Source organism: Rhincodon typus, chromosome 7, assembly GCF_021869965.1.
Source record: "Rhincodon typus isolate 14 chromosome 7, sRhiTyp1.1, whole genome shotgun sequence".
NCBI classification, from domain to species: domain Eukaryota; kingdom Metazoa; phylum Chordata; class Chondrichthyes; order Orectolobiformes; family Rhincodontidae; genus Rhincodon; species Rhincodon typus.
The window spans coordinates 1,615,019-1,630,521 of NC_063338.1; the positions used below are offsets into that span (position 1 = coordinate 1,615,019).

The 15,503-nt window shown below is 45.0% G+C and overlaps 1 protein-coding gene across 4 annotated transcripts in view; it reads left to right on the forward strand.

Moving 5' to 3' along the window:
• Positions 1 to 466: 466 nt before the first annotated feature.
• Positions 467 to 15,503, forward strand: part of LOC109914564 (gastrula zinc finger protein XlCGF8.2DB-like) — a 48,972-nt gene continuing 33,935 nt past the window's right edge. The window contains exons 1-4 of one of the 4 annotated variants that reach the window (XM_048599308.1): positions 471 to 532; positions 2,460 to 2,543; positions 9,113 to 9,210; positions 13,987 to 14,098. The gene's annotated coding sequence lies outside the window, so the exon portion shown is untranslated. Of the gene's footprint in view, positions 533 to 2,459; positions 2,544 to 9,112; positions 9,211 to 13,986; positions 14,099 to 15,503 lie in introns of all 4 variants that reach the window. The other 3 variants (XM_048599305.1, XM_048599307.1, XR_007262482.1) reach the window with 3 other exon arrangements.

The window sequence follows — 15,503 nt, forward strand, 5'->3', positions numbered from 1 at the left end:
GCATTCCCTGCACTACTTCAATTCCCTTTTCTATGTTCCCTTTCCGTCCCACTCCATGAGTGGAGCTGCCGAAGACACTAGCCTCTGCAATTCCCTCCCTAAACCTCTTTGTCCTCCCATAAGATGTGTCTTAAAGTCGATCTTTTAATCAACGTTTCGATCATCCGTGAACCACCTTCGTGGATTTGACAATGCGAAAAGTTCCATTGAATGCAATTAGTTGTTGTTATTGCTGTACATAAGGAGAAACACGAATGAGACATTCCTTCCCAACCTCAGAATGAACCATCACACTTGGAGCTGACGAACAGCAGCAAAAGCAGGAAAAACTGCGCATGCTCCAGCTCGTATTTGCACCCGGGTGATTGATGTCAGCGTAAGACCAATAGGAGGCTGGAGGGCGGGGCAGTGGTGGCGGGCCCTCCAACCAAACAGGGAACGAGGGGCAAGACGAAAGTAAACCACGTGATTGTTCCCACACGTAGTGCACTATCGTTGCGACCAAGGGTTGGGAGTGTGCGGAAGGTGCAGGGTACGGTAAAGAAAGAACTATACAGCAGATAGCGGGAGGGAAATGGTGCTGGGATGAGCTGAGAGGTTATACAAAAACTTAATGAAAGTTGGAAAGCACACAGTGATAGTACAAACTGCCGATGTTGGAGTCTGAGATAACAAGGTGCAGAGCTGGATGAACACAGCAGGCCAGGCAGCATAAGTGGAGCAGGAAAGCTGATGTTTCGGGTCTGGATTCGAAACGTCAGCTTTCCTGCTCCTCTGATGCTGCTTGGCCTGCTGTGTTCATCCAGCTCTACACCTTGTTATGTAAAACTCCCAGTCCCGTGTTTGCAGCAAATGGTAAAATGTCTCAGATGGCGATAGGCCCGGTGACCGCCGCCATCTTTATTGGGGGCAATGATCTGCGGGAGACGTGCGCGGCCGCCAACTTTGTGCATTTCAGGCGGGTCAAATTTCAGCGGGATGCATACCCAGCATTCCCCGCCAGAGAGTGTTAAGGGGAGGATTTACACAGCGAATTCAAACAAAGAGAAATGTTTCAGAGATAGTAGGAACTGCAGATGCTGGAGAATCCGAGACAACAAGGTGCAGGGCTGGATGAACACAGCAGGCCAAGCAGCATCATAGGAGCAGAGAGGCTGACGTTTCGGGCCTAGACCCTTCATCAGAAAAGAGGGAGGGGAAGGGGGTTTTGAAATAAATAGGGAGAGAGTGGGAGGCGGATAGAAGAGGGATAGAGGAGAGGATAGGTGGAGAGGAAACAAACAGGTCCAAGAGGCAGGGATGGGGCCAGGAAAGGTGAGTGTAGGTAGGGAGTTAGGAAGGGGATAGGTCAGTCCAGGGAGGACGGACAGGTCAAGGGGGCGGGATGAGGTTGGTCGGTAGGAGATGGAGGTGCGGCTTGAGGTGGGAGGAGGGGATAGGTGGGAGGAAGAACAGGTTAGGGAGGCAGGGACGAGTTGGACTGGTTTTGGGATGCGGTGGGGGGAGGGGAGATTTTGAAACTTGTGAAATCCACATTGATACCATTGGGCTGCAGGGTTCCCAAGCGGAATATGAGTTGCTGTTCCTGCAACCTTCGGGTGGCATCGTTGTGGCACTGCAGGAGGCCCAGGATGGACATGTCGTCTGAGGAATGGGAGGGGGAGTTGAAATGGTTCGCGACTGGGAGGTGCAGTTGTTTGTTGCGAACCGAGCGTAAGTGTTCTGCAAAGCGGTCCCCGAGTCTCCGCTTGGTTTCCCCGATGTAGAGGAAGCCACACCGGGTACAGCGGATGCAGTATACCACATTGGCAGATGTGCAGGTGAACATCTGCTTGATGTGGAAAGTCTTCTTGGGGCCTGGGATGGGGGTGAGGGAGGAGGTATGGGGGCAGGTGTAGCACTTCCTGCGGTTGCAGGGAAAAGTGCCGGGTGTGGTGGAGCTGGAGGGGAGTGTGGAGCGGACAAGGGAGTCACGGAGAGAGTTGTCCCTCCGGAAAGCAGATAAAGGTGGGGAGGGAAAGATGTCTTTGGTGGTGGGGTCGGATTGCAGATGGCGGAAGTGTCGGAGGATGATGCGTTGGATCCGGAAATGTTTGTTTCGTTTGGATTTCTTTCCCAGATTGTGGGATCGTAACAACTAACACTGGTCTGATTCACCTCTGCACTCTGATCACCTTTCTCAGTCTCTAATAATAAGTGTATCTTAGCTTTGTTTAGTATTTTACTATTACTTTCACAGACCTTTTGTAAATGAGTTTTCCACTGTTGTCCACCCCCTGACCATGTACTGCTCTCTTTCCAGATTAATTTTCCCCACTGTGTCTTTCACAGTCAGAAATTCTTTTTCCAGTGAGAGAGTCCATTTGACTTCAGTTTCTGATCGTAAAATTCTGCACAATTTTCATTCCCTGCAGTTCATAGTGCAATCCTTGAAACATTACCTCTGTTTCTTCCTTCAGAGATACGATTGCCTGTGGAAAAGGTGACGTTTGACTTGTACTGCTGCAGTTCGTGCGGTGAAGGTGCTCCCACAATGCGGTTAGGTAAGAAGTTACAGATCATTCACCCAACGATAGTGAAGAGTTGATGGTATATGTCCGAATTCAAAAACAATTTGTATTTTTATCATGTTTATAATTTCACAGAAACATTATTAAGGAACTTTTGACATAAGACCACAGTTGTATACATTAGGTCAGGTGACCGTGACCAAAACCATTACCAAATAAGCAGATTTTCAGGAATATCTTAAAGGAGGAAAGCAAACCTGAGAGGTTCATGGTGGGCATTCCATACCATGTTGCCTGGCAACTGTAGAAACAGCCGCCAATGGTGAAGCAATGAATTATTGCATTTTTGGAGTCTGAAACTAGGTAAGTTGTAGAGGCAGTGAGACAGGGATGATCACAACTTGGAATTAAATCAAATGTGGAATTTTAAATTGTTGCTTATAAATAGGAGCCTTTGTAGGCCAGGGAGCACAGGGATGATGAATGAACATGTCTTGGTACAAATGAGCATGTTGGCAGCAGAATTTTAGATATTTTTGAGATTAGAAGGATGTTGAATGTGGGAAGCTGGCTGGGAATGTGCTTTGATAGTTAAGTCCAGAGGTAACACAGGAATGGATGGGTGTTTCAGCAGATATGCTGATACTAGGATGGAGTTGGGTGATGCCACTGAAATGGAAATAGATAGTTTTGGTGCAGGAGTGGGCTGTCATTCTCACCTCGACTCTGGAATTTAGCTGTTTGTCAATTTGTGAATCAAGTCCGTAACAAGGTCAGGAATTGAGTGGCCCTGATGGAATCCAAACTGGGCATCACTGAGCAGGTTATTGTTGAGCCAGTGCTGCTGGATAGCATTCTTGATGACACCTTCCATCACTTTACTGATGATGGAGAGTAGACTGATGGAATGGTAATTGGTCGGTGGATTTGTCCTGCATTTTCGTGCCGTACATACCTGGGCAATGTTCCATGTTGTCGGTAGATGCCAGTGCCATAGCATTACTGGAACAGCCTGACTTGGTAGGTGGCAGGTTCTGGAGCACAAGTTATCAGTACTATTGCCAGAATGTTGACAGGGCCCATAGCCTTTCCACTATCTAGTGCCTTTGTCCGTTTCTTGACATTGTGAAGTGAATTGAATTGGCTGAAGACTGGTATCTGTGATGCTGGGGACCACCGGAGGAGGCCAAGAGGGATAATCCACTTGGCACTTCTGGCTGAAGATTGCCGCAAATGCAGTAGTCTTATCTTTTACATGGATGTGTTGAACTCTTCTATCAGTAAGGATGGTGATGTTTGTGGTGCCGTCTCCAGTGAATTGTTTAATTGCCCATCACCGGTCACAAGTGAGGTCCCAGAAGACTGGAGAATAGCCAATGCTGTCCTATTGTTTAAGAAAGGTAACAGGGATAATCCAGGAAATTACAAGCTTGTGAGCTTTATTGGAAAAGATTCTCAGGGACAAGTTCTATATTCATTTAGAAGCAAATGGACCTATTAATGATAGACAGCATGGTTTTGTGTGGGAGAGGTCGTCCCTCACTAACTTGATCGAGTTTTTTGAGGAGCTGACGAAAAGAATTGATGAGTGAAAAGCAGGTGATGTCTGCGTGGACTTCAGTAAAGCCTTTGACAAGGTCCCTCATGGTAGACTGGTACAAAAGGTGAAGTCACATGGTATACAGAGTGAGCTGGCAAGATGGATACAGAACTGGCTTAGTCATAGGAGACAGGGGATAGTGATGGAAGGGTGCTTTTCGGATTGGAGGGCTGTCACTAGTGGTGTTCCGTAGGGATTGGTGCTGGGACCTCTGCCATTTGTGGTCTACATAAATGATTTGGGGAAAATGTAGCTGATCTAATTAATAATTTTGCAGTTGATACAAAGATGGGTTGTGAGGAGGATTATCGGAGCATACAGCAGATATAGATCAATCAGAGACATGGTCAGAAAAGTGGCAGATGGAGTTTAATCCACTCAGATTTGAGATGATGCATTTTGGACAGTCAAGTACAGGTGGAAGTTATACAGTGAATGGAAGAACCCTTAAGAGTACTGAAATGCAGAGGGATCTGGGTGTGCAGGTCCACAGATCACTGACGGTAGCACCGCAGGTAGATAAAAGGTAGTAAAAAAGGCTTATGGCATGCTTGCCTTCATTGGAAGGGGCATTGATTATAAGGATAGACCAGTTATGCTACCGCTTCATAGAACTTTAGTTAGGTTGTGCTTGGAATATTGTGTACAGTTCTGGTCACCACACTACCAGAGGACGTGGATGTTTTGCAGAGTGCACAGAAAAGGTTTACCAGGAAGTTGCCTGGTATGGGGGATTTTAGCTATGAAGAAAGGTGGAATAAACTATGTTTGTTTTCACTGGAACACAGGAAGTTCAGGGGTGACCTGAAGGAATTTATAAGATTGTGAATAGCATGGATAGAGGAAAGTATGAGGCTTTTTTCCAGGGTGGAGGGGTCAATGACTTGGGGACACAGGTTCAAGGTGTGAGGGGGGAAAGTTTAAAAGCAAGGTGCGAGGCAATTTGTTTTCACACAAAGGGTAGTGGGGGCCTGGAAGGCACTGCCGTTGGAGGTGGTGGAAGCAAACACAATAGCAGCATTCAAGAAGTACCTGAATGAATACATAAAAAGGAAGGAAATAGAGTGATATGAATCCTGTAACGAAGACAGTTTTAGTATGGAAGGGCAAAATGTGGCGGTGCAGGCTTGGAGGGCTGAAGGACCTGTTTCTGTGCTGTATTGTTCTTTGTTCTTGTTCTTTGATTATGTCAGGTATGTTTTTCCCTCTTTTTAGCTCTTTCGCCATCGGCTGCACATCCAGTTGCGCAGCTATAATCCATAAGATCTAACCAGCTCAATCAGTAGTGCTGCTGCAGAGTCACTCTTGGTGTTGGACGTTGAAATCCTCCACTCAGAATATGGTTTGTGCCATTGCTACCCTCAAAGCTTCCTCCAAGTATTGCTCAACATGGCAGAGTACTGATTCATCAGCTGAGGAAGGATGGTGCATGTTCATGAGCAGGATGTTTCCTTACCCATGTTAAACCTGAAGCCATGAGACTTCATGAGGTCCGGAATCAATATTGAGGACTCCCACCATAAATTCTTCCTGTCCATCCACCTTTGCTGGGTCTGTTCTATTGGTAGGACAGGACAAATCTAGGTATGGTGATGATGTGTCTGGGTCATTGCCTGTAAGGTATGATTCTGTCAGTATGACCATGTCAGGCAGTTGCTTCACTGATCTGTGAGACAGCTCTCCCAATTTCGGCACTAGCTGCCAGATGTCAGTAAGGAAGACTTTGCATCATTGATTGGGCTGATTCTGCAATTATCTCTTCTGGTGCCTTTGTAGATACCAAGTGGTCCTTCAAGTTCCACTCCTTTGTTTAGACTTCATGATGATTAATACAACTGAGTGACTTGCTGGGCCATTTCAGAGGACAGTTGAGTGTCAATCATGTTGTTGTGACTCTGAAGTCACATGTAGGCCAGACACGGTGAGGTTAGCAGATTTCTTTACCTGAAGGACATTAGGTATTTCTTTCATCAATTGGCAATGGTTCCGTGGTACTCAGTAGATTTTTAATTCCAGTTTTTTTAATTGAATTTAAGTTACACCATCTGTTGAGGTGGGATTTATCCACCTTTATGCGTTTTATGACATCCAGCTCTACCTCTTATGTGATATGGACATTTTTCAAGACATCACTATTTATTTCACCAAAATTCTCTATCTTCCATATCCTTTTCGATAATAAACACTGATGCAAAATGCTCATTTAGTATCTCCCCCATCTCCGGCGGTTCCACACATACGCAGCTTTGCTGAGCTTTAAGGAGCCCTATCCGCTCCCTAGTTACCCATTTGTCCATAATTTATTTATCGAATCCCTTTGGATTCTCCTTAATCCTATCTGCTGAAGCTATCTCATATCCCCTTTTTGTCCTTCTGATTTCCCTCTTAAGTAAACTTCTACTGGCTTTATACTCTTGCGGGGATTCACTCGATCCCTCCTGTCTGTACCTGACATATGCTTTCTTCTTTTTCTTGACCAAAACCTCAATTTCTATAGTCATCCAGCATTCCCTACACTAACCAACCTTGCCCTTCACCCTAACAGGAACATCCTGTCCCTGGAGTCTCATTATCTCATTTTTGAAGGCTTCCATTTGCCAGCCATCCCATTACCTGTGAATATCTGCCCCCAGTTAACTTTTGGAAGTTCTTGCCTAATACTGTTAAAATCAGCTTTTCTCCAAATTAGAACTTTAACTTTTAGATCTGGTCTATTCTTTTTCCATCACTGTTTTGAAAATAATAGAATTATAATCTCTGACCCCAAAGTCCTCCCCACTGACACCTCAGCCACCTGCCCTGTCTTATTTTCCAAGAGTAGGTCATGTTCTGCTCCTTCTCTAGTAGGTACATCCACATTCTGAATCAGAAAATTTTCTTGTACACGCTCAACAAATTACTGTCCATCTAAGTCTCAACACTATAGCAGTCCCACTCTATGTTTGGAAAGTTAAAATCTCCTACCATTACCACCCTCTTACTCTCACAGATAACTGAGATCTCCTCATAAATTTGCTTCTCAGTTTCCCACTGACTAATGGGGTTTCTATAGTACAATCACATTAAGGTGATCATCCCTTTCTTAATTCTCAGTTCCACCCAAATAACCTCACTGGACATATGCCCTGGAATATCCTCCCTAAGTACAGTCTGTAATGTTATCCCAAATCAAAAATGGCATCCGTCTGCTCTCCTGCCCCCATTTCTGTTCTTCCTATAGCACCTATAACCTGGAACATTAAGTTACCAGTCCTGTCCATTCCTGAATTTGCTATGATATCCCAGGCTGATATTCCCAGCCATGCCCTGAGTTCATCTGCCTTACCTGTTAGGCCTCTTGCATTGAAATTAATGCCGTTTTAATTTATCCAGTACTATCACCTTCTCTGCTTTGTATCTGCCTGCCCTGACTATTTTACTCCTTTTTCAAACTGCACCAGTCTTCGACTGATCTCTTTTCCCACTATCTCTGAGTCCCACCACGACCCTCCCCTTTACAATTATAAATCCTCCTGGATGGCTCTGGAAAATCTTCCTGCTAGTATATTAGTCTCTTTCCAATTCAAGTGCAATCCACCCTTCTTGTACAGTCACTTCTACTCCAGAAGAGATTCCAATTACCCAAAAATGTGAATGCTTCTTCCCTACGCCAGCTCCTCTGCCACGTATTCATCTGCTCTATCCTACTATTCCTACGCTGAGTAGCTCGTGGCACCAACCCCCTCCTACCTTTCCTGGAGGCAACAAATCTACCTATCTCTGCAATTTTTTTTCTCCCTTCCTGAAACTGCCATCCATCACACCTTACTCCTGTAAATTCCTCATTACCTCTTAAGTGTCACTCCAACTGATCCATGTGATCCGATTGGATTCGCAACCAAACACACTTCCTGCAGATATAATCATCAGTAACGTTTAAATTCTCCCTAATCTCCCACATCCAACCGGATATTACAATCCTTGAGGACCTACTCTTGAAATTCCTGCCTAATTTCCTATATTCTCTCCTTCGAACCTCGTCCTTTCCTTGTCCTATGTCATTGGTTCCAATGTGTACAATGACGTCCTACTGGCCCCTCTCCCCTTTGAGAATATTCTGCACCCTCTCTGAGATATCCTTGATCCTGGCACCAGGGAGGCAACGCACCATTCTGATGTCTCGCAGTCAGCCCTAAAAATGTCTGTCTCTGCCTCTAACTAGAGAGTCCCCTATCACAATTGATCACTTGGAACCTGACATACCCCTCGTTACAGTAGAGCCAGTCTCAGAACCGGAAACTTGGCTGTCAGTGCTACATTCCCCTGAGATTCCTTCATTGCCTACATTTTCCAAAACAGCATACTTGTTTGAGATGGGGATAGCCATAGGAGACTCCTGCACCACCTGCCTACCTCCCCTACTGTTCTTGGAGGTATCCCATCTATCTTACTGTATCTGCGGCTTTGCTACCATCATGAAACTAGCACTGATTGGTATGGATGGTAGTTTCAGGATGGTAGGAAAGCGGCTTCTGTAAATTCCTCACTGCCTCTAACTGATTCATGCGAACCGGTAGGATTCACAGTCAAACACACTTCATGCAGACATAATTATCAGTAACATGGAAATTCTCCCTAATGTCCTGTATCAGACAGGAAGAACACATCAGTCTAGTAAACGCCCTCTTTGCACCTTAACAATCTACAGACCCTGAAAATAGCTGTCTCACTGCTCTACAAAACACACTTCCAGGATAAACTCATTATCTGTTTTATATTTTTAAATTTTAATCAAGAGACAGATCTCAACAAAACAGCTAATCAAAAAAAACGCACTGCTGTAACTTTACAATAGAAAAGTAGAGTCACATGATGTCCCATAGTAGAAACCCTCAGTTTTCCCCCTGAATTGACTGCTGATCTCCACAAGGAGAATGTACAGTCATCCTGGGCCAGGAGGAGGGGATGTTGGGAATTTTTACCCGAGACTGACAGTGATGTATTTTATGAACTTGTGTTACAGGATATTACAAGTGGACTTGCAGGTGGGAATCTCAATAACTGTAATGCCAAACTCACAGAATTACTTTATTCATCAGAGCCTGGATATCCGCATTGTGTGTGAGTATTGTGTTCCTGCTCATTCTCACTTGCTGCATAAAATTTCTCCCTTAAATCACCCCATTCTCACAGATTTTCCCCAAAACCTTCAGGCTCTGTCCTGCAATCCTTTTATGCTCAGCCGATGAGTGTAGGTTTTATCATGCTAATGTATATCTTCTATAACCACCTGTACCAAAGCTCTCCTCAATTTCCTTTGATGCAAGGAGAACAATCTCAGTTTCTCCAAACACTTTATTTCCCCAATGTATGTTTGCTGTCTATAAGACACTCATCAGGATTGTGTTGGAACATTCTCCATTTGCCTGCATCAGTGCAGCCCCCAACAGAAATGAAAGAAAGTGAAAATACTCCAGGACAAAGTGCTGTACCTGACTGGTGTCCCATCTGCCATCTTCAACATAGCCTCTCTCCTCACCATTGTCCTACCAGACAATAGGGTTGCTCTCTCTCATTAGAGAGAAATGACTGGTGGTGGTTTAACCTGAAGGTTACCACACTGCAGTTGAGGGGAGAGGTTGAGAAGGAGTGTCCATCTGTTGTAGATGGATATTCTCGATGTGTACCAGCAACATCCATGTCATATGAATGAATAATACTTTTAAACAAACCCTAACCGTGCAACTAAAATCCCTCATCCTACAAACTATTCTGGTAAATCTCCTCTGCACCCTCTCCGGGCCCCTCCCATCCTTCCCAGTGTGTGATGGTCTCTGGTTTGCACAGACCCAGACGCTCTGTGAACCTGTGTATGATGTCATCATGCAGTGACAATTACACTGAACCTCACTGTCTGTAAGGGTGGTAGAAGCAGAAATCCTGATAATATTTAAAACATATTTAGATGCACACTTACAATGCAAAAGCAGACGATGCTATGGTCCAAGTGCTGGAAAATGTGATCAGAATAGTTAGTTTTTTTTTAACTGGCACAGACTCGATGGGCCTCTGAGCCTTTTTCTGTCGGAAATACTTGATGTAGGAATATGAGAAGCACCAGTTGAAACCAGGTCAAAGAAGGTGATATTAGAATAGATGACACATGATTGGTCAATGTTCTTCAGGAGGAAAGTAAGGTAGAGAAGTGGGCTGCTTTAGAAAGAAATTCTGGAGCTCTGGGTGCGGAATCTGAAAGTGCTACCATCAAGTGGAGTAATGAAAATGGGGTATCCTCATCAGAATGGTTTTGGGAGAAAGTACATATCTCAGGGATTTGTGAGGCTGGAGAATATTAGAGATAGGGACGGTTCTGAGGCTGTAGAAGATGACAGGGATGGTTGTAAGGGCTGGTGCTAGAGGTTTCTTTTGATTCATTCACGGGATGAGGGCATCGCTGGCTAGGCAGCATTTATTGCCCATCCCTAATTGCCCAGAGGGTAGTTAAGAGTCAACCACATTGCTGTGGGTCTGGAGTCACATGGAGGCCAGACCAGGTAAGGATGGCAGTTTCCTTCCCTAAAGGACATTAGTGAACCAGATGGATTTTTCTGACAATTGGCAATGGATTCATGGTCATCATTAGACTGTTAATTCCAGATATTTATTGAATTCAAATTCCACCATCTGTCATGGCGGGATTCGAACCCAGATCCCCAGGCATTATCTGGGTCTCTGGATTAACAGTCCAGTGATAATACCACTAGGCTGAAGGACATTACAGAGGAAGGAAGTTTTGTTGGGGCTGGAGGAGATTAGAGATCGGAAAGTTTGTGAGGCTGGAGGAGATTCCAGAAATGGGGAGGGTTGTAAGGCTGGAAGACATGATCGTCCAAAAAACACAGTAGTGTATTTGTAGCACATGGACTACAGCAGTTCAGGAGGGCAGCTCACCACCACTTTCTCCAAGGGTAAGACTACACCCCATGAATAAATTAAAATAAAGATGGATTTCTGTTTTGTGGAGATTTATCCAAAGCTCAGATAATTCTCCTTGAAGCTGAGAAGGTTAAGCAGTGATTTAGTCGGTGTAGAAACATTTCCATGGTTTTCATTTGCAGAGAAAGAGAAATTATTAACATTGTCACAATTTTTGGTAACCGTAGAACACAGCTTTTATTGTCATTCAGCACGAGAAAAGACCCTTTGGCGCAACTCATCCATGCCAACCAGGTTTCCGAAACTAAATTAGACCCCTTTGCCTGGATTTGACCCTGCCCCCCTCCACCTTTCCTGCCTGTGTACCTGTCCAAATATCTTTTAAATGTTGTAATTGTACTCGCTTCTGCTATTTCCTCTGGCAGCTTGTTCTATATACAAATCACACTCTGTGAGAAAAGATTGCACTTCAGGTCCCTTTTAAATCTTTCCCTTCTCACCTTAAACAGATGCCCTTTAGTTATGGACTCCCCAACACTGGGATAAAAACCTTGGCTATTCACCTTATTTATGCCCCTCGTGATTTTATAAACCTCAATAACATCACTCCTCAACCTCCTATGATCCAGGGAAAGAAGTCCCAGCCTATCCAGCCTCTCCTTATAGCACAAACCCTACAGTCTTGGAAATATCTTTTTTTGCGCCCTTTCCAGTTCAATAACATCCTTCCTGTAGCAGGGCAACCCAAATTGTATGCAGTGCTCCAAATGTGGCCTCACCAATGTATCGTACAGCTAATTCCTGTACTCGGTGCTCTGACTGATGAAAACAAGTTGCCAAATGCAGCCTTCACCACCATTTCTACTTGTGACAGCATCTTCAAGGAACCAAGTACCTGCACCACTAGGTCTCTTTGTTTTACAACATTCTCCAAGGTCCTACCATTAGCTTGTTTCACCAAATGCAAAACTTCTAAACTCCATCTGCCATTCCTCAACCCACTGGCCCTATTGACCAAGATCCCGTTATGGTCTTAGATACTGGTCGGAAAATGCCCAGAGACTTGCCCAGGTTTATTTCCCAAGTGGAGATTCCTGTGCTTCTGCGCAGAGGGACATGGGTGTCCTTGTGCATGATTCGCAGAAAGTTGGTTTGCAGGTGCAGCAGGTAATTAAGAAGACAAATGGAATATTGTCCTTCGTTGCTAGAGGGATGGAGTTCAAAAACAGGGACGTTATGCTGCAGCTGTACAGGGTGTTGGGTCAGGCCACACCACACCTATTACGATTTGGCCTCCTTACTTGAGAAAGGATGTGCTGGCACTGGATAGGATGCAGAGGAAGTTCACTAGATTGATTCCAGAACTGAGATATTTGCCTTATGAGGACAGGTTGAGTAGACTGTGACTATGCTCATTGAAATTTAGAAGAATGTTGGAGTTGGGGGGATGAGTGAACCTTAGAGTACTATACAAGATAGATAACATCAATAAGATAGAAGCAAGGAGGTTGTTTCCACTGGTGGGTGAAACTGGAACTAAGGGGCATAGTCTTAAAATAAGGAGGAGTAGATTGAGGACTGAGTTGACGAGGAACTTCTTCACCCAAAGGGTTGTGAATCTGGAATTCCCTGCCCAGTGAAGCAGCTGAGGCTATCTCGTTGAATGTTTTTAAAGCAAAGATAGAAAAATTTTTGAACAGTAAAGGAATTAAGTGTTATGGTGAGCGGGCGGGTAATTGGAGCTGAGTACGTGAAAAGGTCAGCCATGGTCTTAATGAATGGCAGAGTAGGCTCGATGGTGCAGATAGCCTATTCCTGCTCCTATTTCTTATATACTAGGAGGTTGGGTTTTGCCCCTTCTCTAAGAGGGCCATCTACATATTGATTGGGAAAGTTTTCTTGAACACAGTAAAGAAATTCCTCCTCATTCCAAGCTCGTGATATTATGACAGTCCCAATCTATGTTTGGAAAGTTAAAATGTCATACCATTACAACCCTCTTTTTTCATAATGCTATCTGTGATCTCCCTGTATATTTGCTCCTCAATTTCCTGCTGACTGTTGATGGAGCTAACAGTACAATCCCGTCAAAGTGATCATCCCTTTTTATTTCTCAATTCCACCCATATATCTTCACTGAATGATCCCTTGGTAACATCCTAAGTAGTGGATGATGTTTTCCATAATCAAAAACGTGGCACCCCTTTCCTCTCTGGCCTCCCCTTCTATCCATACTATTGCAGCTGGAGCATTCGCCCTCCTTCAGCCATTTTTCTGTAACAGCCATGATATCCCAGTCCTATGTTCCCTTCTATGCCCTTTCAGATAACTGGCAAATAATACGGTGTGAAAATGAGAAGATTATTTTATTGGGTAAGTTCTGAGGGTCTTGAACAGTTTGAACAGCAACTCGAAGCAGTTGTTCTCAAGAGAGATTTGGAATTTAACTTGTCAAGGAAAGATTTTCAGGCCAAGGCAATGGGCACAGGAGTTGGTATAGCGTTTCTCGAGTGAGAGAGTATGGCCCCAATGGGCTGAATGGCCAGCAGCCCCCTATGCTCTGTGATTCTGCACCATTCACTGTGAATGATGAAGTTTACCCCTGCACAGTAGACAGGGCGCCTCCTGCCACTTAGCTCACAGTGGGGCTTGGCTGATTGGCAGGTCAGAGACCAATAGGAGGAGAGTAGGCGCGACTGGCAAACGATGTGGGCTCAGGTGGTCTTCCAATCAATCAGCGGGTGAGGGGCGGGTCCAGCAGGATGATGCGCGGTTATCAACTCTACAAGCGCAGTGCCGCTGTGACTGCTGCCTGAGTAAGTATTAGAAGTAAGGAGACAGGAATGGGGGGCAGGATCAGCAGGCATGGAGAAAAATTGAGTCAGTGTGGATTGGGATGTTTTATAAACACAGGTGTAGACACTTAACCCAAATTATAAATTCTTGATCCCACTTTTGCAGCAAACAGAAAAGCGGCTGCAGACCTCAGGCGCTGAAACGCCCTGGGCTACCACTGCCATCTTTACTGGGGACAAGGTACAGCAGCGCACATACATATGCTTCTCATCTCTAGGTGGGTGTTGGGCTGACTTAGAGATGATTTACACGCCGCAAAGTGAAACCAAGAGGAAGGTTTCTGGATTTTTATTGTGGGCTGACCGTCATTTTTCTGAATCTTCTGAACTCTTTTGTGGCTGCAAGAGTAGACCAGAAGCTAGGAATACTGCAGCGAGCAACTCGCCTCCTGACTCAAAGCCTGTCCACCATCTACAAGGCACAAGTCAGGTGGGTGATGGAATACTCCCCACTTGCCTGGATGAGTGCAGCCCCAACAACACTTAAGAAACTTGACACCATCCAGGACAAAGCAGCCCACTTGATTGGCACTACATCCACTCCCACCACCACCGACGCTCAGTAGCAGCAGTGTGTACTATCTACAAGATGCACTGCAGAAATTCACCAAAGATCCTCAGACAGCACCTTCCAAACCTACGACCACTTCCATCTAGAAGGACAGGGGCAGCAGACATATGGGAATACCACCACCTCCAAGTTTCCCTCCAAATCACTCACCACTCTGACTTGGAAATATATTGTCGTTCCTTCACTGTCACTGGGTCAAAATCCTGGAATTCTCTCCTTAATGGCATTGTGGGTCAACCTACAGCAGGTGGACTACAGCGGTTCAAGAAGGCAGCTCACCACCCCCTTCTCAAGGGCAACTAGGGATGGGCAAGAAATGACAGCCAGCCAGCGATGCCCACATCCCACAAATGACAGGAAAAAAAACTCATTTTGCAGGATATTATTTGAAAATAATTTGTAGACTAGTGTCTCAAAATAAGTTCTGACAGAGTCAGTGGAGTCCTCAAGATCTGAATATCATGAGCATTTGTCTCAGGAAGGAAAAAGATTTGTCTTGATGTGTCTGTGGGAAAATTGCTCTGATATGTTTCAGACATGTGGTTAGACCATCCCTAGGGTATATGTTCAATTTTGGGCCCTGCAGCCAGGGAAGGAAATAGTAGTCTGAGAGGGGCCACTTACAACTATCTGTGATCTCCCTATATATTTGCTCCTCAATTTCCTGCTGACTGATGGGGGAAGCTAACAGTACAATCCCATCAGGGGATTGCTTCCCCTGTGGGATCCCAATCCTCGTGGTATTATCACTGGACTGTTAATCCAGAGACCTAGATAACATTCTGGGCACCTGGGTTCAAATCCCGCCACGGCAGATTGTGGAATCTGAATTCAGTAAAAAAAAATCTGGAATTAAGAACCTAATGATGACCATGAATCCATTGCCGATTGTTGGAAAAACCCACCTGGTTCACTAATGTCCTTTAGGGAAGAAAACTGCTATCCTTACCTGGTCTAGTCTACATGTGACTCCAGGCCCACAGCAATGTGGTTGACTCTGAACTGCCCTCTGGGCAATTAGGGATGGGCAATAAATGCTGCCTAGCCGGCAA